Source organism: Urocitellus parryii, chromosome 8 (assembly GCF_045843805.1).
Source record: "Urocitellus parryii isolate mUroPar1 chromosome 8, mUroPar1.hap1, whole genome shotgun sequence".
Lineage (NCBI taxonomy): Eukaryota > Metazoa > Chordata > Mammalia > Rodentia > Sciuridae > Urocitellus > Urocitellus parryii.
Window position 1 is genome coordinate 131,655,883 of NC_135538.1, and position 23,109 is coordinate 131,678,991.

General features: G+C 43.7%; 1 protein-coding gene and 1 pseudogene across 1 annotated transcript in view; both read right to left on the reverse strand.

The window, feature by feature from the left end:
* Window positions 1-23,109, reverse strand: part of Gmds (GDP-mannose 4,6-dehydratase) — a 632,956-nt gene that overhangs the window by 975 nt on the left and 608,872 nt on the right. The window lies entirely within an intron of this gene.
* Window positions 77-23,109, reverse strand: part of LOC113189885 (aldo-keto reductase family 1 member B10-like) — an 86,210-nt pseudogene continuing 63,177 nt past the window's right edge.

Below are 23,109 nucleotides of genomic sequence, written 5' to 3' on the forward strand. Positions count from 1 at the left end.
CCGGCCCACCCCCTTCGCCCCAACGACTCTTAATAGCTTTTTTTTTTTTTTTTTAAACATTAAGTTGTCAGGGACGCTACTGTGAGAACTGTTTCGAATTACTGTACTTTTCAGACAAGAGGAGGAGTAAATCATCCCGAGCCCCCTCCCCGCCCCTCTGGGACGCTGGGCTTGGGTGGTGGCGCGGGCATGGAGCGCCCGACCTCGGGTGCTCTCTTTCCACCCAAAGCCACCAGCCACGCGGGGGCGGGACTCCTCGTGTAGAGGCGCAAGGTCCGGGGACCAGGTTCTGGGCGGCAGAAAGCAGCGCGCTCCTCTTTAATGGACCCGTTGAGTGTCGATTCCCAGCCGGCAGCCTGGAGCAATTCTTCTCAGGCGGCAGCTCGGGATTTTCTGGCCACAGTAAAGACAGCTCATGTTGCCTGCAGCACACCCACATGTTTATAAACCGAAACTGAAGTTTTACGAAGCAATATTTACCCTTACCATCCAGGGGCACTAGGTCTACTATTCTACTATTCTGTTTTATTCTACTCCCTAGAAAATGCTGATCTCGATCCACTGCATTTCATACCCACTAACTAGTTGCAACCAGCAGTCTGAAAACATTGCTTTCCGAGGCCCTGAAGCTTCCTTAGCTGCGGTCCTTTCCATTAGCTTCCCTTTTCTCCCAATGCTCCCAAACAACTCGGTGGAAGATCTAGCTAACTTTTCAAAGAACCTTCAGCTCTACACAAGAGGCGGGGGCTGCCATGTGCTTGATACTAGAGTTTCTCATCCCAACCAAGAGGACCTTATCAAAATATATTTTAATAGGAGGCCAGTGGCTCCTGATCTGCCTGCTCAGCTTCTACCTTAGAGAGAGAGAGGGAAACACAAGCACGCCAGGATTTCATCGAGAGTTCTAGGGGAACAAGGGAAGTTCATTTCCACCCATTTAAGAGTCTTCCTTGGAAAGAAGACTGGTAAAAGGAAAGGGGTAGAGAAGAAATTAATCCTGCATTTCAGCCCTCTCTTACCAATTTGTTTATTACAAGTCTCTGAAGACTGATTTAGTTGAAGATTATGAAGAGAATTTCAAGATGAGGTGCAAGAAGGAGGAAAGGAGGAAAGGAAAGGAAGGGTGAATGAAGGAAGAAAGGAAAAATCAGACAACAAAGACTCTGAGCTACATCATTTTTAGAAGAGATGAACACTGAGCTCTTTCATACTCTTATGTTTTCATCAAATAATACAGAATATATGAATCTTCAAATAGGCAGCAGAACATGCAGGTGATATGAAAAGAGGCAATTTTTAAGGTGAGCAATACTCAAGATGCACACAGAACGAAACTGTCTAAAACCAGTTACATCAAGTGAAAGTAACAGATAACCAAGCTGCAGTTGGAAGCCTTTCCTGCTTACTTGCTTCAGATTCCCCTGAACTTGGCAGGCATGGGGACTTTGTTCTAGATTTATGCTGGGGTGGGGCCTATTGGCACTGCCCACTGGGTGCTCACCTTCTCTGCTCAGCCATCTCCAATGGAAGCATGTCTGAAACCATGCTCTAGCAGAGGACATTTAGCCATCTCACTCCCAATCATCCATCACTGTGTTTTAGGCTTGAATAAATCAAACTCCCAAAGGCTTTGCATTTCACAATACACTGAAGTACCCATTTCCTCCCGAGAGTGTTAACAAGTTTTTTTTTTTTTTTCCCCTTGCTGGCCTATATACAGATTCCTCAGGAAAGGTAGGATACAAAAATTAGTAATTAGCAATTTAACACAGTGCTACATGAGCTACCAATGTAAGTGGAAAAACAAACCAAGTAATTTATTTCTCTTTCCTTCCCCTAAATAAATGTGTATGTATATACTTATACAGTGCTTCTCTTTTACTATAAGAGCCACACAAAGATATTCATTCTTTTTCCCCAGAGGAAGCTGTGCAGTGTGCAGTCGTGAAGCAACCAACAGGGCCAGTCCCTCCCCTCCCTCCATCCTATAGCAGCTACACAGCTCAGAGAAACATGCTTATTGTTTAATCACATAACACTGGCTGTAAATCAACCAGCACTGCATAGGATGCAATTCATGGCTGTGAACTTATAGTTAGCAAAACCCTAAAACCCAGTTTGGCTTCAAATGATCTCAGTAGGCTTGGGAAAGGGAGCTTTGTATTGTAATTATGTTTCCTGTATTTTTCTACAAGTAGCTCATAATATAAAAACAACCAGGGAACTACAATTAAGGAAAAAGAAAAATGGTTTTCAAAAGCTTAGAAACAGACATTGCTACCATACACTGTGAAAGTATTTCATTGAAACCAGAGAAGGGCCCAGTTAAACTTCCCAATTTAGTTTGAGCACTGCTCTTACACTGCAGGCTAGCTGCTCCCTTCAACCTTCTGCCAAGGCTCTGTCTCCCTGAAATCTAATTAGACCAAGAACCCTTGAGAAAGAAGAGGATGAGGTCCCATCAGAACAAAACAGTGGCCTTCCATGCCAGCACCACTAAGCTGACATCTGCTTGTGCCCAGTCAATATGCTTATGCCCAATCAGCTTTTTTAATCCCAGAGCTAGGATGGAACCCAGAGCCTTGCACATGCTAGACAAATGAGCTGCACCCCTGGATCCCCAGCCAACTTATAAAGAAAGATTAAGGACTTCCTATCTTGTTTTGTACTTAACTGTTCCTGAAGAAATTTAAGAAATTTTTTTTTCCTGTGGTATCTTCTATAGTAAAGATTCAGTCATGGCTCATTTTGCAAGGTTTGGGGTACAGGCACAGTGACAGGGTCTAGGTGGTAGAGTGCACAAAGCTCTGGATGAGAGGTAGACACGGAGACATTTCTTTAAACTTGGCTTCCCCTGGCCTGTGGAGAAGTCATGTGGCAGAAACTGTATTTTTACAAGGCATTCAAGTGCTAGATGCTCCTTTTACATTTAACTGTTCTTAAAACTTTGGAACTTTTACAGACCCCCTCCACTAGGGCATGACCAACTCCCGAGGACAAGTGAGAGGGATGAGTTTATCTATTTTGCTCTTTTTTTTTTTTTTGGAAAGTTCATTTGCTTCTTTAATTACAGGCTTAAAGGTGTAGTATGACAACAGGGGCAAAAGCTGAACTAAAGTGATGATTTTATGTATAGTTTCCAGAAAGGACTCTGTGCATTGGGTGGTCTGGAGCTTTTCTGGAAGACAGAGAGAGAGAATGAACAAAGCTCTGAGAAAAATTTAAAGCATTTCTATGTGAATATGACATTTCCTGAACTCTGGCTTCTGGTGTCTTCACTGTTTTCATTGCTATTCCTTAGGTGAACTCTACAGTTTCAATATGTAATTTATTATTGTCAAATTCAATTAGGTTTAACTGAGCATTTTACAGCAGCCAACACGAGCAAAGGGAAAAAAACATGCCTCTGTCCAGACACCCCTTCCTTTCCCTCAGACTCCTTGACTGTTTTTTATTCATTTGACCTTTAGGAATTGTCCTCTAGCTACAGTGTGACCCTGAAAGGCTCGGCACCCATGGTCAGAGCTGCACACAGCAGCCTGGCAGAAGGGCATGTTTTCTGCAGCAATTTTTCAGGCTTTCCTGGCTCATGTTCTTGTCATAGTGAACTGATAAAGTGCCAGAACAAATCCTGGAAAAGTCATTAAGCCAGTTCCTGAGGCCACAGTAGTTAACGGAAAATCCAGAAAAGGAGTGCCCACACTGCCATTATCTTCTCCCCTAACTATAGGTCCCTTTCCTCAAATATCTAGGGTCATCCCTTCTCATCTCAAGATAACAACACACCTTTAAATTACACTGGTTACTTTTTTTCCTTCCCCTAATCTTATTTTCATCATTCTTTACACGTTAAGTCCGTTTCCCACCACCCTACCTAAAATCACTGTAGGCAATGCTATTATGTAGATAGCACAGGTATCCTATGAAGCACAGAGGATATATTTTCTTTATTCTTTTCTTGCCTTTTTGAGGTACTGGGGATTGAACTCAGGGGCACTTCATCACTGAATTATATCCCCGGACCTTTTTATTTATTTATTATTTATTAAAATTTGAAAAAGAGTCTCACTAAGTTGCTGAGGTTAAGCCTCAAACTTGGCGATCCTCCTGCTTCAGCCTCCTGAATAACTGGGATTGCAGGTGTGTGCCACCACTCCTGGCAGGATAATGTTTCTAAGCCAGCAGTCTCATTTCTTTTTTTTTCCCCTTTTTCACTGACTTTGTTTTGGGGAAATTTATTATTAGTCAAAATTACGTGTTGGATACCACATTTCCTCAATAGGTCCGCTGGTAAGGTTTGCAGAGAACATCTGTTGAGGTGGAGAGAAATTTTAAGAGTGTGAGTTCTCTTGGCAGGATGTTGTTAAATTTCTAATGTACATATTGAAAGAAATTGACTCTTGAGTGCTATAAATAAGAAGAAGGTGTATAGACAGAGGATGTTACTAAGGAAAACCAAGGCTGATGGAAACCAAGGTTAAACATCTTTAGGAATTTAAGACATGGAGCTGTTAGTGGCACAAAAATATATTCATTTTTTCCTCCTATTTTTCTTAGAAAAGCAAAACGAGGAATAGCTCAGGTTCTAAGGGAATAAAAGAATGCCAATGAGGGGCTGGGGTTGTGGGCAGTGGTAGAGTGCTGGCGAGGCACTGGGTTTGATTCTCAGCACCACATATAAATGAGTAAAACAAAGGTCCATTGACAACTAAGAAAAAAAATTAACAAAAAAGAATGCCAATGTAGGCTCTAGATCTAACTTTATGCTAATGTACAGTGAGTAAGAAAGTTTTGCTCTTGGAGGTAATGCTTCTTTTGGAAAAGCCAAAACCATTAAAAACAATCCAAAACAACAAAACCCCAGGAAAAAGCTTTGAAGTCACATGGCACAGCATATCCTAGTCAAGATTCAAGACAGGCAGCAGAGAGCAGGGGGGGGGGGAGTGAAAAATGACGTCTGCACTGTACTTTCTTACTGGGTGCAAATTCAGCTCTGTATCCCTCGGTTTAATCCTTCCCCTTTAATCCTTCCCAAGGAGAGTGAATCTCACAGCCCTATGAAAGGCAAAGGCGGTGTTAAGACCGGTAATGAACATTTCCCCTCTCCTCTTGACTGCTGTATATCAGCACAAATTGAAGTTGAAGCCAGGCCTCTCCTTTAATGACAAGGGGTGATAAGAGACAAGAAGAAAACAGCAGGCCATCTCTGTCTGCTCAGGAAGCAGGACTCAGGGGGACTGTCCATCAGCAGGGGCTGACAGAGGGCCGTCAGAACTCCAACAATGCTCAGTCAGCCTCAGGGAAATCGAGTCAGTCAGCACTGGCTCCAGTGAGCCCACCGTGCACTGAGAGTGGAGCTAGAGCCCGGCAGGCAGGCCCTGCACAGAGGCCTGTCCTCAGCCACTGCAAAGAGGCTGCTGTATGGTCATGGCTGGGGGCAGCTCCTGCACAAGTGTCTTGGACTAAAACCACCATTGGCTAGGTACTCTCACTGTCACCTCCATTGGGGGGTTTACCTAAGCCCCCTTAAAAATGAGTCAGACATGCTGGAGGATGGTGCCTGGAGATATCTTTAAGATCCCAAGCCCCTTTTTTGAAGGAAGGGGTTACTTATTCTCAGCTGGTTGAATTTGTCATTTGGGATCAGAAGCTATTCAGAGTCACTAAACAAAGAGAAAAACACATCCATCTACATGTATGCCCCGGACAACTCATGAAAAGATCTAGCTAGTGAAGCGGCAGACCTTTCCTGGAAGGCAAACGAGGACACTGTCTTCATTAGGTGTCTACCTGTCAATACAGCACAGGTGTGGTTAAAAAAAAGGTATTCATTTCATAAAAGGAGAACTTAATTAATAGCACTAGTAGTGCAGCTTATATATGGATGCATCTTTTCATTTGTATTTAAAAATATATTAGCATAAAAAGAAATGTAGATGGGCAAAATGTAGACAGCCCTTTTCTGTTTCCTAAGCAATACAGTATAACAACTTTTGATAGAGCATTTAGATAATATTAGGTATTATAAGTCACCTAGGGATGACTGAATATATACAGAAGGATGTGTGTAAATTATAGGCCATTTTATATAGGGAGCTTGAGCAGCTGTGGATTTTGGTATTGGTAGAGGTGGTCATAGAACCATTCCACCAGGGATAATGAGGGGTCACTATATTTAGGGGAAACACAGAAGTTAGGCCTATTAGTTTCCTTTTAAAATAGTTTTAAAAAATATTCTAGAGAAATCCTTTTCAGGCTGACAGGCTTGAGACATGAGCAGCAGTTCACTCTCCTCTGTGCAATGGAATATATTCCCCTCCCCATTCATGCCAAGTGACTTATAGCCTCTCTCCTTCAGACAGCAGCCTAGAGATTTCCTCATAGACACCAGCTGGCGCCCAGCCTTTGGGGCAGAGAGGTGGGGACACCCTAGAAAGCTCCATCTACCCTGTCCATCCCTGTAGGATGATGGTAGTGGGGATTCCTGCTTGCAGCTGAGCAGAAGAAAGCATTTCTCAGAAGCTGTCCCTTTAAGCTTTTGGGAAGCCGCCTACTCATAGGTAGGTGTCTAATAGGTTACTTTAGACAATAAGCACATGAGATTTTGGGAAGTCGACTTGCATCATACATGTTTATGTGATACTATGTGTCTTTGTTCTACATCTATAAGTTCAACAGCAGAATTAACTTTTTTGTTAACTTGACTTCTTGATCCTGGTGCTTACAGTGGCATCAGCCTGGGGAAAGCGAGTTGAATTTCTGTAACTAGAGCCCTCTCTGGATTCCTTCACTGAACTTCGTTCAGACCAGCTGATGGGGGTGGTGGCTGACTCACAGTTGTAATGCAGGGACCATTTAATGAAAGGGAGATAAGATTGTTAGTGACCTCAGCATTCCAGGCTTCAAAGTCAGCACCATCTTCCTAGGAAATTACTGGTTACTGTTAATAACTGGATCTAGGGTGTAAAGATTTACCATGCTGGTAGGAGGTGGCACAAACCCAGAGGAAAGGAGATAAAGCACTTTTAAGTGGACCGATTAGGGACTGTTGTGACATAATTGGCAAGTGGCATTCTGGACATAAGAGGAAGGCTGCTTTTCTTTTGCCACTTAGTACTTTCTGCCCTCAAAGCACTTTAGAGACTTCAGTTAATTAAACCTGAAAACAATTACATTCAAGATGCAACTCAGGAGATCTTGTATCTGTTTCAGGTACCTCTTTCCTAGAGATGAAAGTTCTGACAAAGTGTCTTGGAACTAAAAGCCAGATTCATCCAGCTTATCTTTAGCCTGCACCTTCTCATCCAGGAAGGGAGGCTTAGGCCACAGGGCATCCCGAATTGCACAAGACAAAGGGAATGTTCCTTAAGCTTGTTTCCTTCTCATTTGTTAGAAAATCTACCCAACTTCTTAGAAAATACCTCCTCCCCTGTTTTGTACATTAGTACTAAAGCACATTGTAAACAACATGAATTTCTCTACAATATAGATAGGACATTTTTTCCTTTGGGGATTTTCTCAGTTTATATAATTATACTAAGGTCTGCCAACTGGAGAATTCTTGCTTCAATAATTTATCCACCCACCAACCTGTTCCTCCCTCCTTTTCTTCAAACAGAAATGACACAACAGGGTCCTTTGAATAGTCACATTCCCTCAGTAACTTCTTCACTTCTAGGGCTAATAAAGCAACTGACATCATTGAAATTCTTGCTTTTTGGCTGTTTATTTCTGGGGACTTTTTGAGGAAAAGTTAAGACCATTACTTTGACATCTGTTAGCAAGCTTCTAGAGAGACATAGAGAAAAGATGAGCAGTAAGATGGATGCATATGTTTCCCATGATGTCATTTATCTTCAGCTTGCTTCCTATTATCCTGGCGATCGGTGAGCTTGAACTGCCTGCCTGGGACCTATACATGGTTACCTAGCACTCTTTGTTTTATGTCTTCATAAAAAGAAACTGCATTTGTGGAGATATTTAATCCAAACCAATTAATTAATGTCATGAAGTTGTCTAGTGGTGGGGTTTTGGACTATGAAGGCAGGGTTTCTGATTCTTAGACCAGCAGTTAACCATACTCAAAGGACAAAACCTTCTGTAGAAGACAGTGTAAACTATAAACTTTATGTTTTGTTAATTTGAGTGGCAAAGCGGTCTCTAGATAATACTGTGCCAGTATATGAGACTGTCTGCACACCCCAATGCTGGCTGAAGGAGCCAATACAGAAGAGCATGAGTCATGGGATTCATTATATGATCTGGAATAGTCAAATTCATCTATGGAGATAGGAATCATATCAGTGGCACAGGGGAGAGTGTAGGCTAGGAAGGTGTGGGAAGAGACTTTGGGGGTAATGGAATGTTCTTTATATGGATAGGAGTGTCAGTTACAAAGTACATGCATTTGTCAGAATTAATCAAACGGCATACATACATTTCACTGTATGCAAATTGCATCTCAATAAAAATACCTTAGTCATCACCAACAACACAGAGACATCACCAGAGAGACTTGGATTCACATCATGGCTCATCTATTAGGTGTTTCCTAACGTCTCTGCACTTTGGGTTTTAAATCTATAAGTTGGGGGAAACACTGATTACCCTGTAGCATTTTGGTGAAAATTCAAGATTACAAATGAAAAATGGTTAGCACCGCTTCTTGACGTTCCTCCCTCACCCTCTTTTTTGAGGTGCTGGGGATGGAACCCAGTGCCTCGAGCAAGTGCTCTCCCCCACTGAGCTACATTTCTAATTCATCCTACACAGGTTTTCTGTTAAGGCTAGCTTACTCCTTTAATTACTGAAATATAGGAAAAACTTGTTTTCATGCAGTGACATCATGGATGAAGACATAAATTTTTTAGGTGGGTCATCCTTTGGTTTTTCTTTGACAGTCATATGCTACTTCTATCCTGCACTCCAACTGTGTGTGTGTGTGTGTGTGTGTGTGTGTGTGTGTGTGTGTGTTGGGGATTGATTGAACCAAGGGCCTTGCACATGCTAGGCAACAGCTCTAAGCTACATCCCCAGTCTCAGTTTTCTTTTTAGATCATTTTCTGAATAGTCATAACCAGAGTATAGAGAATGTTGTATTCTGCTTTTCTGCAATTATTGCACACATTTCACAACTCTTGATTGTCATCAGACACTGACTGCTTCAGGCACTGGGGAAGCACCTGTGGACAAGACAAGGCCTTGGCTGTCACGATGCTTATGTTCCACTGGGGAGAGATGGCAAAGGAGGGAAGAGAGACATGAGTGAGAGGAGGGAACTTGTGGAGAGCTGAAGGGCAACACTGATCGGGTGGGGAAGACATCCTACACAGGTAGAATCTCTGCTCAGAGATCTGAATGATGAGAAGAAGACTGTCACATGGAGATTTGGATAAGGAGGTCTCTTAGGAGACATCCCAGGTAGGAAGTCCTTGAGGGAGCAGAGCCCCAGTGGCCATGTCTGCACCTCTGAGTGAGGGAGAGGAGCCCATTTGAGGTTGGATAGAGACAAAAAGACAGAACATGGGGGCCTGGTTAGTCCCTGTTATAGGGCCCATGCCTTTCTTTGCAGAGACCTTGTTGTCACAAGACTTTATCCTTTGAGTCATACCCTATTATCAACTTAGAGTATTTGTAGCCTGTGGACCACAGTTAAAAAGCTGGTTGACTCAGTTGGATATAGAGAGATGTTTGAGTTTCTGAGAAATGTGATTTTGTGTGTATGTGTGCATGTGTATGTGTGGTGCTGGGGATTGAACCCAAGGCCTTGTTCATGCTAGCCAACAGCTCTACCATTGAGCTACCTCCCCAGCCCTTTTTATTTTAAAAATTGAGATAGGGTCTTGCTAAGTTGCCCAGGATAGCCTTGAACTTGTGATCCTCCTACTTCAGCTCCACCACATCTTGCCCAATTTGATTTTCAAAAAGTATGGGATTTACTTCCAGCTGTAAGTATATAATCTTTTTTTTTTTTTTTTTTTGAAATGGGGATTGATCCTAGGGATGCCTAACTACTGAGCCACATCCCCAGCCCTTTTTATATTTTATTTTGAGACAGGGTCTTGGTAAATTACCAAGGGTCTCACTAAGTTGCTGAGGCTGGCTGAACTTTCAATCCTTCTGCTTCAGCCTCCTGAAGACATGTGCCACCACACTGGGTATGTATATATTATTTTGTCCTCATGGCCCACTCTAATACATGATCCTTCTCTGTCCTAAAAAATTCTGTTAGTTTTTGATGTGTTTGGGCACGCAGCCACTAAATACCTGGTCACTCCTGTAGGAATTAAATCTGCATTATTGCAGTGGACAATCAGAATGATACCCAGCTGCTCTGGAGGACCAGGGACTAAGGACCTGCATGTGCTGCTCTGGCACCCACAGTGGTATGTGGTGGAAGAGCTGTCTTTTTTTCTGGCCAGATAAGGACACAGTCAGCTTCTGAGGGCTACTGGATGCTGACACACCTTCACTTCCTCCCAGCTGGAATGAAGTTGGAACTCTGAGTTCCCCTGCCTGGCTGAGAAACCTCCTCCTCCTTCCTTACCAGCTCTCAAGAGGATGAGATACAGCACTGAAACTTGAGTTTAATTCTTTTTCTTTTTTTTTTAAACCATGCTGTGTGTGTGTGTGTGTGTGTGTGTGTGTGTGTGTATGTGTGTGTGAAGTTCCACTCATCTACAGAGGAAGAATCTGCTTTTCTTTAAAACTGATCTTTACATCCTGGCACCAAAAGCATGGAGTCTGGGCTTCCTCTGGGTCACTGGAGAGTTTGAACATAGGCGGCAAATGCTCTGATGGAAGTTTTCAAAGATGGCTACAGATGCTGCACCTGGACTAGAGGGGGCAGGACAGGAAAGGAGGCTAGATAAGAGACCCTAGATGGTGGTGGCTGGATCAGAGGACTGCTGGGGGGAATTTGGTTATGGAAAGATGTGGGTGAACTCTGGACCTTTTCTAGAGGTACAGCAAAAGATATATGTATAGACTACATGTGGGAGTAAGGGAAAGAGGATTCCCTCTCTCTTTTCTCTCAAAGGCACTGTATGAGTGTATAATGCTATAAGCAAAGTAGGAATGTACAAGGTATGAGTGTGACATTTTAGCACAACCACACCAGCATTATTATTATCATCACATTATCTCTTTTTCAAGAAAAACTCTTACTTCTAAGATTATAAAACAGGATTATTAGCCAGGTATGATGGTGCACATCTATAATCTGATCCTGGGAAGGCTGAGGCAGGAGGACTTCAAGTTTAAGACCAGCTTCAGCAACCTAATAAGACCCTGTCTCAAAATAAAAATAAATAAATAAATAAAAAGGGCTGGGGATGTAGCTCTGAGACAGAGCACCCCAAGTTCAATCCCTAGTACTGCAAAAAATATAACAAAATAAAAAGAAAACCCTAAACACAACTACAGGGATTCTTTTAAAAGATTACTTCTGTGAAATAACTGAGGACCTCTTATATTGTTCCATGGAACACACTTTCACATTTGGGATCTTGATTTGATGCCAAAGCCTCTCAGCTGAGGAAGTCTGTTTAACTCTGAGAAAGTAGCTCGGTTTCCACATGTCCTGGCTATGTTCATGTGAACGGAAGGTGAAGGGGCCTGGCTCACCTTCTTCCATGACCCGAGCTGACATACAGCTTCACCCAGGTCCCAGGACAAGTGAGGAAAGGGTTAAGTGAAGCTGTGTCCCCTGCACCCTACCAACACGTCCCACTTTTATCCTCCAGCTTGCAGCAGGAGGAAGTCCGAGAGGTGGCCTTTCACATGACATCATAAAAGCCTGATTTATCACCAGCCACCAAACATCTAGAAAATCATAACATCCTTTCAGGAAAATGCAGTGGAAAATAATCAGGTTGACTTTGATGAAAGCTTTGGTGGGGACTCCATGTGTGACATTCTGTACAGTAACCCTTGGCAGGTGCTTTGTTTGCCTTCAGCGCCAGCCTCACTGACAAGGCCCAGTGTCCAAGCCACACAGCGGCCCATGATGGAGCATGGCTTTATTGTCCACAGATAAAACAAGTCTGGATCAATCACACTCTGCCAGCTTGCCTAAAACAACACCTCAGTGAATGTGAACACACTCTGAAAGTGATGGTCCGTCCAGATGTGAGAGATTATTGGTTATGGGATCATAAAAAAGTCATGCCTTGTTACATAACCCTCTGAGATACCATAGGAGCCAGGCCACAGATCTTCTGTATGAGCTAATGACCACTATAGCATTGTTCCTAATAAGAAAAGGGGACTAAGAGATTACAGGGCAGGGGCACTGTGAAATGTTAGAGGAAATAAAGGGATGAGTTCCTCATGCCACAAGGAAACTTCCCCAGGAATGTCTGTATCTCCCTATTGCTTCTCTTGCTCAGTAAGTTGGTAAACCACCAAGCAGGAACCTCTTCTTTGATGTACACAATGTGCTTTGCAAATAAACACAGGAAAGAGGGACTGAGTGGCCTGCAGACTAAGATGGCTCTAGAATTCTGGCCACGTCAATTCTATAAAAGCCTGCTGGCACAGAAGGTAGACCTATCTTTGCAGAGTGAGGTCAGTTTTGAAGGGCTTGGGATTCTTGAGTCTTGGGGAATAAGGATGTTGCAAAGCTTAAGCCATAGCTGAAAACAGACTAATCTGGGTTTTTAGGTTGCCAGAAATGAAGCTTGGGCCCAAAGTTACTTTCTCTTCATTTTACAGTTAACCCAACCACTTTGGGGCATAGCACCAAAGGGTTGAGTGAGCAGACATAGTCTCCAGCACTTCCCTGGCCACCCTGAAGATTCCCAGAAGATTGGTGCAGGTGTGGCCCCCCATAGGTATGTGTCTGCCATGACTGAGTAGCTCAGAGCCTGGCCTGATATCATCAGCCTAGGAGAGGGGACACCCACGGCCACTTAGGCAGTTTTTACTACGATTCCATAAATCCATGCAGGTCTGATTTCTTAACTGCCTTATCTTCCCAAGGTACTGGAACTGCACCTTCTCTGAACTTACTCCCATGCCCAGGACCATCTTCTGGCCTATCACTAGTCCTCTTTCCATAGTGGCTGTGGTGGCCTAACAGCAGGACTCAAGTTCTCCTCTAGATGTGCACAGTCTGGCTTATTCTTAGCACTGAGTATGTCAAGCTGGGTAGCCAGGGGAGCCAGGTGACTTACTATATAGTCTGGTGGTAGAAAGTGGTGACAGGCTTCTCCTGGTCTGACCCCCTGCACCTTAGCCCAGTAGGACCTTCTCAGGCATCTTATATATCCTGTGGGAAGTTTGGAGCACTAGTTTCCTCAGGGCCTTGTTCAATGCACTAATACCAAACCCAGGCCTATTCCACATAGATAGCACCAGGATGCAGGCCTGAGTTTGGTATAGTGTGTTGAACAAGGCCTGGAGGGGACTGGTGCTCCACACTCTTCCCATGAAAGCATGCCTGGACAATTTGGGAACTATTCCCTATGACACTTGGAGTGCTTCTGCTAAACTGTGGTTGTAAAATGGATGCTCTTGGAACCTTATTGCCTTGAGTGATGCATGTCACTGATATACTCACATAATAAAAGTAAGTGGCCTATTCTGCTGGAGACTGTGGCTGCGCCCCTGTCTTTGTTCAGGGGCTTGTGCGTGAGGTTTCTTCTGCAGCGGGCCAGTAAGCCCACCCCCAGATGTTCAGAACGGGTTCTCTACTGGTTCAGTGGTGGAACTGGGGATCCTTTAGAGCCAACGATAGCAATACCTTTTTATTGAACCTCTCTTTTGTGTTATGTACAAAAGCACTGCACACCCCACAATGTTCAACTACCAATAGTTCTACATGGCAGATAAGGAAACTGAGGCTCTGATAAATTAGGCGACTTGTCCACTGCCACTCTGTGGTGGAATGTGGACTCAAACCCAGACTTGTCTTACTCCAAAGACTAGGTTACTAGCCCATTAATCTAGACTGCTTCCCTCAGACGTCTTCTCTCTTTAAAGTGGGCTAATAGTTGAGAAGAGAAACATGCAAAGCCATGCATTCACCCCAAACAGAAGCTCTGGGGAAGGATGAAGTATGTTTCCCAAAAAAGAACTTGCTAAAGACAGAGACTGAAAAAGGAAATTCAGTTTTCCTCCACAGAGGTCCAAAAACAAGAAGGCTGATGGTTAGATTACTTATATAGATTTGATTAGGGTAGATAAGGGTAGGAGCCAAGAATCAAAAAACAAAAAGGGCCCCATCAAGAGATTCTACCTTGAAATAAGCATAGGACTTCCTCAAAGCAGTGTACTGTGGAAAAGCTTCCTACAGTCTTTTTTTTTTTTTTTTTTGATACCAGGGATTGAGCTCAGGAGCACTCAATTATTAAGGCACATCCCCAATCCAATTTTGTATTTTATTTAGAGACAGGTTCTCACTGACTTGCTTAGTGCCTCACTGTTGCTGAAGCTGGTTTTGAACTCGCCATCCTCCTGCCTCAGCCTCCCAAGCTGCTGGGATTACAGACTTGCACTACTGTGCCTGGCTAGTGTTGGGTTTTAAGCACAAAAATAACTTCATTTTTTTTTCCAGCTAGAGATGAATGCTTTTACAGAGGCATTCTTGGTGGAAGAGAAAGCAACTTTGATTGTTTAAAATGGTTAATATAACTTTGTCAAAAACAATTATCAAGCTGGGCATGGTGGCACATACTTGTAATCCCAGCAGTTTAGGAGGCTGAGACAGGAGGATTACAAGTCCAAAGCCAGTCTCAGAAATTTAGTGAAACCCTAGATAATTTAGCAAGCCCCTGCCTCAAAAAAGTTAAAAGGGCTGGGGATGTAGTTCAGTTGTAAAGCACCCCTGGGTTTAATCCCCAGGACCCAAACAAAAAAACAAAACAAAACAACAACAATAAAATACCCAGGAAAAAAAAAGAACCCAAAAAACAACTATCAATTCCTCAAGTGCCATTAGGAATGATCATGATCCTGGATTTTGTATTTATGAGTAGAGACACCACACCATCTACCTGTGGAACGATTTTTTCTATGTGCCCCTGACAGTACAAGGCCATGACTTTCCCAGTGGAGTTAGCTGGCAGAATTGTGTTTTGTGGCAGATTCTTCAAGGAACTGCTGCTTTCCAGGACCACAAGGAATACTAAGAACTGCCTGGCATGGGAGCTCTGGAGCTTGGGAAACTTCCAAAGGGCCTTTGCTTGGAATCTGATCCCATCAGAACACCCTTTTCTATGAAAAGGCTTCAATGCACAGAACTGAAATGTAGAGTCGGCCACCACCATGACTGCTGCAAAGGGAAACCTGCTTCTCCTTCAGGGGAGGAACTCTTCTGTTGTCAGGGTCTGCAGCGTAAAGGACCCATTAGCAGAGCCTGTGCACCTGGATACAAAGGAGTAGGAAGAGTCTGAAGACCCCGAAGTAGTGAAAGACTCTGTCAAAACCTACTTACTTCTTGAGTTTGAGTAGTCAAAGTTCAGGAAGAAAGGGATCCTCACATCATCACCGCCACAGTAACAGAAGTAATGACAGTAAAAGTTATCACAAAGGACCTTCCAATCTATTTTCTCATGGAATCCTGGCAACATTCATTCACTCATACACTCAACAGTCATAAATACCTGGCCTGCAGGAGCTCAAGATCAGTGATGGAGACTTAACAAACAGACGGTGACAGAAGACATGTGCCATGCGTGGGGTAAGTGACAGAGAGCAGGGGACAGACTTGGAGTGAGTAGAAGGCACAGGGATAGCACTGAGACTTGAAAATGGACCCAGGAGGTTGGAGAATAAGCTGCTGTGTTAATCAGTCTCTGAAGCAACTGCAGAAATAAATAATGGGATGACTTGTCTAACACTTCCCCCTGGGAAAAGTGTCAGGACTAAGCTGCCTTCACAGAGCGACAGAGGGGGTGGTTTGCTGCCCAGTGAGGCAAGGGGGTTCAGGAAATGCTTCCCAGAATAGATGTCCTCTGAATTGGGCCATGAGGACTGAGCAGGAGGCAGGAAGGCCAAGAGTGAGGGTGAGGCTGCCTGGGTATAGGAATGGGAGTTCTAGGGCCCAGAGGGGTTTGAGAGCCTCCCAGGAATTGCCATGAGCTGGGTATGGCATGGGAGTGGAGTGGGCTCTCCTCTCCTGCTGGGTGTAGCCCCAGGTGTACAGCAGTCAGCACTAGCTTAATATGAACTTTGGTATCATATCTAGGCTGAATCCCATTTTGCTATGAACACAAACCTCACTTGGCCTCAGTTACAACCTGTTACATTACACCTATCAACGATGAAGAGGAGGGACAAGTGGCTGATGTTGAGCAAATACTCAACATAGAACTACCGTCAGCATAGAACTTTATGGCTCTGTCAAGGTCTAGGAAATCAAGTTATGTCTCTTGGATGGATACTTGGGTCCTCCACACTAGTCTGCAAACTTAGTGCCAGTAGTCCCCTAGGTGAACCTTCAACCTGAAGCCCCCTTTCCTCATTCAGATAATTCCTGAGAGCCTAAAACATTCTCTGTCCTCATTTATTTAAGCCCATGTAAAAGCACATGGGGTTTAGAGTCAGAGACTTAGGTTAAAATTCCAGACCCATCAGCATTTACTGGGTGAGTCTCAGCTCCTCACTTGTGCCACCACCTGTAGAGTGGTACAGATGTGATGTGCCCAGTGCCTTCACACAGCCTCACACTTGCTCACTCTCCTTCCCTTCACATTCCTCTATCTTCAGCCTCAACCATCTCCTACCTCATACTCATTCCTACCTCCTTCTCTGTTGGCCACCCCTGGCATGAGGCACATGTCAGTAGTGCCACACACACATAGGTTAGATAAAGCCACAGCTCTGGGTGACAGTTTAGGAGTTAATAACATTTCTTATGAACTGCAGGGTGGGTTAACTCAGGGTGTGGTCTCAGATGACCTTGAATACACGGTGGCATCCCCATAGCACTGCTGCAGGGATGCTGACCCAGCAGCCAACATGACCAACAGATGGCTCATGTTCCATTATGGCAGTGCTGGATACACAAATAAGCAAGGAAAAACCATTGGGAATGGAGTCAGGAATGCTGCCAAGGTGAAGTTCAGGCAGAGCGCTGATGGCCAGCTATGGGAAACCTGTGGATAGGCATTCCAGGTGGAGGAAGCCTTTTGGGTTAAGTGACTGGGTGGTCAGAGACCCTGAATTTCAGAGTGACTTCTGAGGATGAGGTGAGGGGAAGTTGTTACAGGTGGAGAGAACTTCAGGGTGTGATAATGATCCATGATTTTGTTAAGGAAGAGCCCTGTATAATTTCTTTCTCTGGGCACTTGTCAAACCCTCTGCTTGCAGGCGATTTTGGGGGACCCCCTTGGGGAATGCTGGTGATCAGTCTGGACTCATTTTAGATGTCCTGGATCATCCTGTCTCTGTCAGGAGTTCCAAAGCCTGGAAGGCTTAAGAGGATCCACAGGGCTCACTCAGTCCTCATCTTTTTGTGTGCACCAGAGTTACTGGGGGACATGAGTCAGGGCTGATTGTTTTATGTTCCTCAGGGACAACCTATGTCACTATCATCATGCTAGAAAGAAAAATAGAGGTAAATATCCTCTGCCAATTGATGGCATGCAGAAAGTGCCTAGAGGAGATCCTAACTGGGTCACAGATGGAGTCTGACTTTCAGGAGAAAAGATTTATCTTCTATCAAGGAGAAAAGGTCAGGGTGCAGTACAGCTCAGTAAGTGTCTTCCTGACCCTTGACCCCTCAAAACTGGGCAAGAATGGAGTATCACAACTGGCACAGAAAAGGCCCATTGCTGTCCAGACAGGTGCGCAGTTCTGAGCATCATGCTTCAGCAAGCATGATGTGGCTCATTTCTCTTGGTTGAAATTTTAGAAGGTGAAATTCATGTTGAGAGTCTGTTGATGTCTCTGAGCATCTCTTGGATGGTACCTGGAGTTGGCCCCTCCTATAGGCTACTGCTCAATCCCCGTGTGCCTTATTTAGGACACCTGGGGTACCACAGGTATGGTGGGGAGGGACTCAGAGGACCTGGAAGGTTTGCTGGTGACCACAGAGCCAGGGCTTGAATAAACCAAAGCACTCTGCTGCCTTGTGCTGCCTCTCTGTGACAGTTTGCTGGGGGCCTGGAAATTACACGTGGCATGGCCACCAGCATAGCCACTACCACTGCCATTTCTGCACCTACACCTTGTGCTCTGTGTCTCTCACATCAGCTATCTTCTTCCAGCTGTCTGCAACAAAGGCTGTCACCTCCATTGTTGCAGGCGAGGAAGCTGAGGCTTAAGGAATGACTTGTCACAGTGTGTGAGTGGGGATGGGCCGATGACTTTCTTTCTACTTTACTCCTCCACCTTTGTTATTAACCCCTGTACTCCTTCTTCCAAAGCCAATAAAAGCTCCCACAGGCAGAGTCTGTGTGGTCTTCATTTTTAATGACCACCTCTAGTGCCTGGCTTGACCTCCCTCGAGTAGCAGCTCTGAAAATCACCTACAGAAGCTATCTTGATGGGGGAAAGAGAGAGAGAGAGAGAGAGAGAGAGAGAGAGAGAGAGAGAGAGAGAGAGAGTCAGTCATTCAGTCAGAGAGTCTTTTATTTCCCATGTTGTCTTGTGCATGGTGTCTTAAGTCCCATGTGGCAGGGCCATTCTACCCCTCTCCTCTAGGTCCCTGAGCTCTCTGCCCTCCCCAGATTTCTTTCTAAAGTTTTCTGTGCCTAGTGTTCCCACACTATCTTCACTCATCTCTCTTCCCCTCCCCTTTTCCCCAAGCAATAGTTTCTGCTCCTGGCTTCCTGCAGGTTCTCAGGGGTGGCTCTTTTCTGCCCTTGATTTCAGCTGTCACACTACACAAGGACACTATGACCTGATCTCCATCTTCAGTGTTCTCTCCCCCATGCCAGTTCTGCACTTTTTCTTCCTCATTCTACAGCTACAGTTCAAAGCCCCTGTGTCTCAGACAGCCTTTTTGGTAAGAAATCTCTCTACACACAACCCTGCTTCACATTCTCACAGTGGCCTCTTCATTTCCTGGAAGGCTTTTCCGTAGTCTGTTTTGTCAGTTAACACGATGTCCTGTCTTTGTCCACCCTAGAATGTAAGCCCTGTGAGGCCAGGGCTGTATTTGTCTTATGTCCTCTATCATCAGGGTCTGACCTCTAGGAAGCACTCAACTGTATTTGCTGAATGGAAAAAGGGATGTTTAAAACCGATGTCAAGCGGGGCACAGTGGTGCACACCTGTAATCCCAGTGACTCAGGGGGCTGAGACAGGAGGATCACAAGTTTGAGGATTGCCTCAGCAATTTAGCAGGGGATGTACTCATCCCCTAACCCTAACCCTAAAAATATCAAAAGGGCTGGAAATCTAACTCAGTGGTAAAGCACCACTGGGTTCAACCCTCAGTACCAAGAAAACACAACAACAACAAAAAAACCCAAAACACAAACCAACAATATCAACAAAAAAATTGATGACAATATATTTTCCCCCAAGCAAATAATTCCTACTGCATTGTTACCATTCTTGCCCTCTCCCTTACCCAGGCTTAAAACGTTGATCACCTTTAACCCCTTCTCTTGTATTCTGCCCACGTCTTTCACTCCCGAATTTTTTCCAGCATCACCATGTTGACCCAAGTATCAGTGACCAGATATCTGCACAATGACACCATTTTCTCCCTCACAGACCAGTCCTTCTCTGCTCTGGGGTCCCCAACTCTCAGTGGGACCCTATCCATGCCTCCTGTAGCTGTTCTGTGACATCCCCTAGTTGAGGTAATTACTTGCCAAATAAAATCCCAACTTTTACCTTGGCTTTCAATATCTTTGACAATTTGATTCCAACCTCCTTTTCCAGGTTCATTTCCCCTTCCTTTCAAAAGACATCCTGCATTCTGGACAAGTCAGATTAACCAGGAACTCAGCACATGCTGAGTACATCCCCTGTGCCTAGTGGCCCCACACTATCCTCTGCACTCTGCTGCATATTGAGACACTTGCTGAAGTAGCATCCACGAAATACATGCCACTTTCCAGGTCTGGGTGTGAACATTCAGTCAACTGTGGTGGGGAAGACACTTTCGAAAGCCAGATCTGAGGAGCTTATCAACCCCAACCAGTTTTTCTCAAGCAGACCACCTTGACATAGTTCATAGCCCTTCTCTGGCCTTGCTGAGCTACAGCCAAGGAAGAAAGCTCTGACTGCTTTGCATAAAGGTGACATAAGCTGTGTGGGCGGCAGAGGGAGAGGTCCAATTTTATATAAAATTTCTCTCTCTATATATGTATATGTACTTATGCATACACACACACACACACACACACACACACACACACATATATATATATATATATATACATTTTTTAGTTGTTGATAGACATTTATTTAATTAATTTATTTATATGCAGTGCTGAGAATTGAACCTAGTTCTAAGAACTGAACATAGGTTAGGAAAGCACTCTATACCACTGAGCCACAACCCCAGCCCATCAAGTGGTTTTAATGTTTTATTAGCTTAGACCTAATCCCTTTACTGCTCTCTGACATGGAAAATGGAAGATGTGGGAGATGGAGAGTGAGGGTTAGGACACCACTGGCACCAGGTAATTCTTAGAGGTCCTGGAAGGACACAGGGTTTCCTGATGTATACAGCGCAGGAATTCAAACAGTTTTTCTTAAGCTTTACAAATGGACTGTCCTCAGCAGTCTGAAGGGTCTAGAAGCATTCACGTGTCTGATGCTTTGGTTACTTAAATAAACCACAGACATCACACCTTCAGCTGCTTACAGAGTAGGGGACAAGAATACAGAAGCCAATAACTGCAATTCAGTGTGATGACACACTGACAGTGACAGTGACTGATACAGTAGGAGGGAAAAAGGAGAGGGACAAGCTATTCCCTCTTGTTGGAACACCTTCTCTCCATCTGGACCTAACAACACTGCGCTCCCCGACCAGGGCCAGCCTAATGCTGGCTCCTCCCAGAGCATACTGCTCCTAAGTGATCTGGTCTTCAGGAACTCTGATGGTTCTCAGCTCATCTCCCCAAAGAGCACAGATCCCGTATCCCTAAGGCTCAAGTATTCTCCCTAATTGCAGGGTCTTCCATGTAGTGGGAGACCTCCATCTTAGGCATTATCCACCCATTAGAACCCAGGACCTATTCTGGCTACAGTGAGTGTTCCAAGGGCATCTCCTGAAAGAGTGGCCACACTGTTTGCTTAAAGCTGCTTCTCCAGGTTAGGTGAGACAGGCCTGGGGTTCTGTAATTTGGGCAATGGCTCATCATATCCTATTTTCTCAGGATATCCCCACTGTTGTTCTGTAGAAGTGACAATATAAGCAGTGTGGTGTTTCCATGTGGCAAAACTTCCCCCGAGCAGTTTTGCTGGATGGAATTCCATGTCTCTGACACATCTAAACATTTTGGCTTCTACCTTGTTTGGAAGGAAACTTCCTTTCTAGTGTTGTGCTACTTGAATTGCCAACTTTTTTGCAGCAGCTGGGGGAGCTGTGTTCAGTAGCACAGAAGGCTCTAAAGATTATTTTTACATCACTGTTTAGGGCCGCTCCATAAGGTATGAATTAATTTCACCACTAGCAACACAATGTTACCGTAATTTATGTGAAGAAAACACAGAGCAAGCATTAGTTCTGCCAAACCCTCATTCTTTGCTATCATAGTAAGGAATGGTTTTGAACACATGTTAAGAATTTGCAGTTCAATTTTTCTGCACACAAGAAAAAGCATGGCTCCTCCCATTGTAATAAAAACGCAAAGTGGTTTTGCATAGATAGCTATCAGATCTGTTCAGTTTTGCAATACTTTAGTTCATAGTTCATTTAGCTAATTATCACTCCCAAATAATGAAACATTGTAACTATCAACAATTTTTGATGAAATAGTTTTTGTAAAATGATATTTTTATTGGTCTAAGTGTAAAAATGTTGTGGTGATCACAGCCTTCTATGTCTTTGTTTGATTTTGACAATAAAGAATCTAAGACATAAACAACCTCCTTGGAGCTCATATTTGAATTTGTTGCTCTAAATTCCTGATATAATGGTTGCAAAGGCAATGTTCCACACAGAATCAGAAATAAAGAAAAGTATAAACTTATTTTTAAGGTGAACTTTAAAAATACACATATGTAATTATAATTCTTATTTTTAAAAAAGTGTTAACTTACGATACTTTCCTCAAAGTATTATTCACAAGTGAGGCTTTGGATTCTGTTGCACATTGATGGCCTTAGAAGCCTAGGGTTTGTGATGTCTGTGTGTGTGTGTGTGTGTGTGTGTGTGTGTGAGAGAGAGAGAGAGAGAGAGAGAGAGAGAGAGAGAGAGAGAGAGAGAGAGAGATATTAACTCTCTAATAAGGTCCTAGCTTTTAGGGTCCTACTTTCGACTAATATTGTGATATACACTCAGGAAATAAACTTGGGTACTAGGAAGAAATAAGTCTATTATTCTTTAAGAGTTTTATATGGTCTTCCTATGACTTACATCAACCAATGTTTCAAGTACACATCAATAACTCTTCTTAACACATGGGGAAACTCAATCCTGAGAGGTTAGTGACTTGCCTGTTGTTCAAATCCAGGAAGTGAGAATATCTGATAATTTCTTAATCTCTAAATTTAACACATTATACTTATGCCAAGAGCATTAAAAACATTACTACTGTGTATCTAGCCTCTTTTGGAGTATATTTAATAAAACATTTTCTTTTTCCTAATAATATACTCATTAAACTAGGATCCTGCAAATTGAGATCTTCTCTTATAGCACCTGGTAACATGAAATCATGTTACACAATATACAAATGCAATAGAGCCAAACTTCTTGCCCTAATTACCACATCTTCTTTATGTGCAGGCCAAAGGGCATTTTCCCTTTTGCTACATTCTTACTCATTCTTAAACACAAGTCAATTAACCCAGGTTCTTCCCAACCCATCTTGACTTTATTTCTGAAGAAAAGTTTATTGCACCCTTACCCACTAAAGACATTTTAACTGTGCTTCAGAGATATCCCTTTGATATCACTCCCAGCACTTATTTAAGAAAATAGTGCTAACCTTTCTTGTTCCTTTGTCTGGGTGACCATTCCCTGGTGACAGTTTT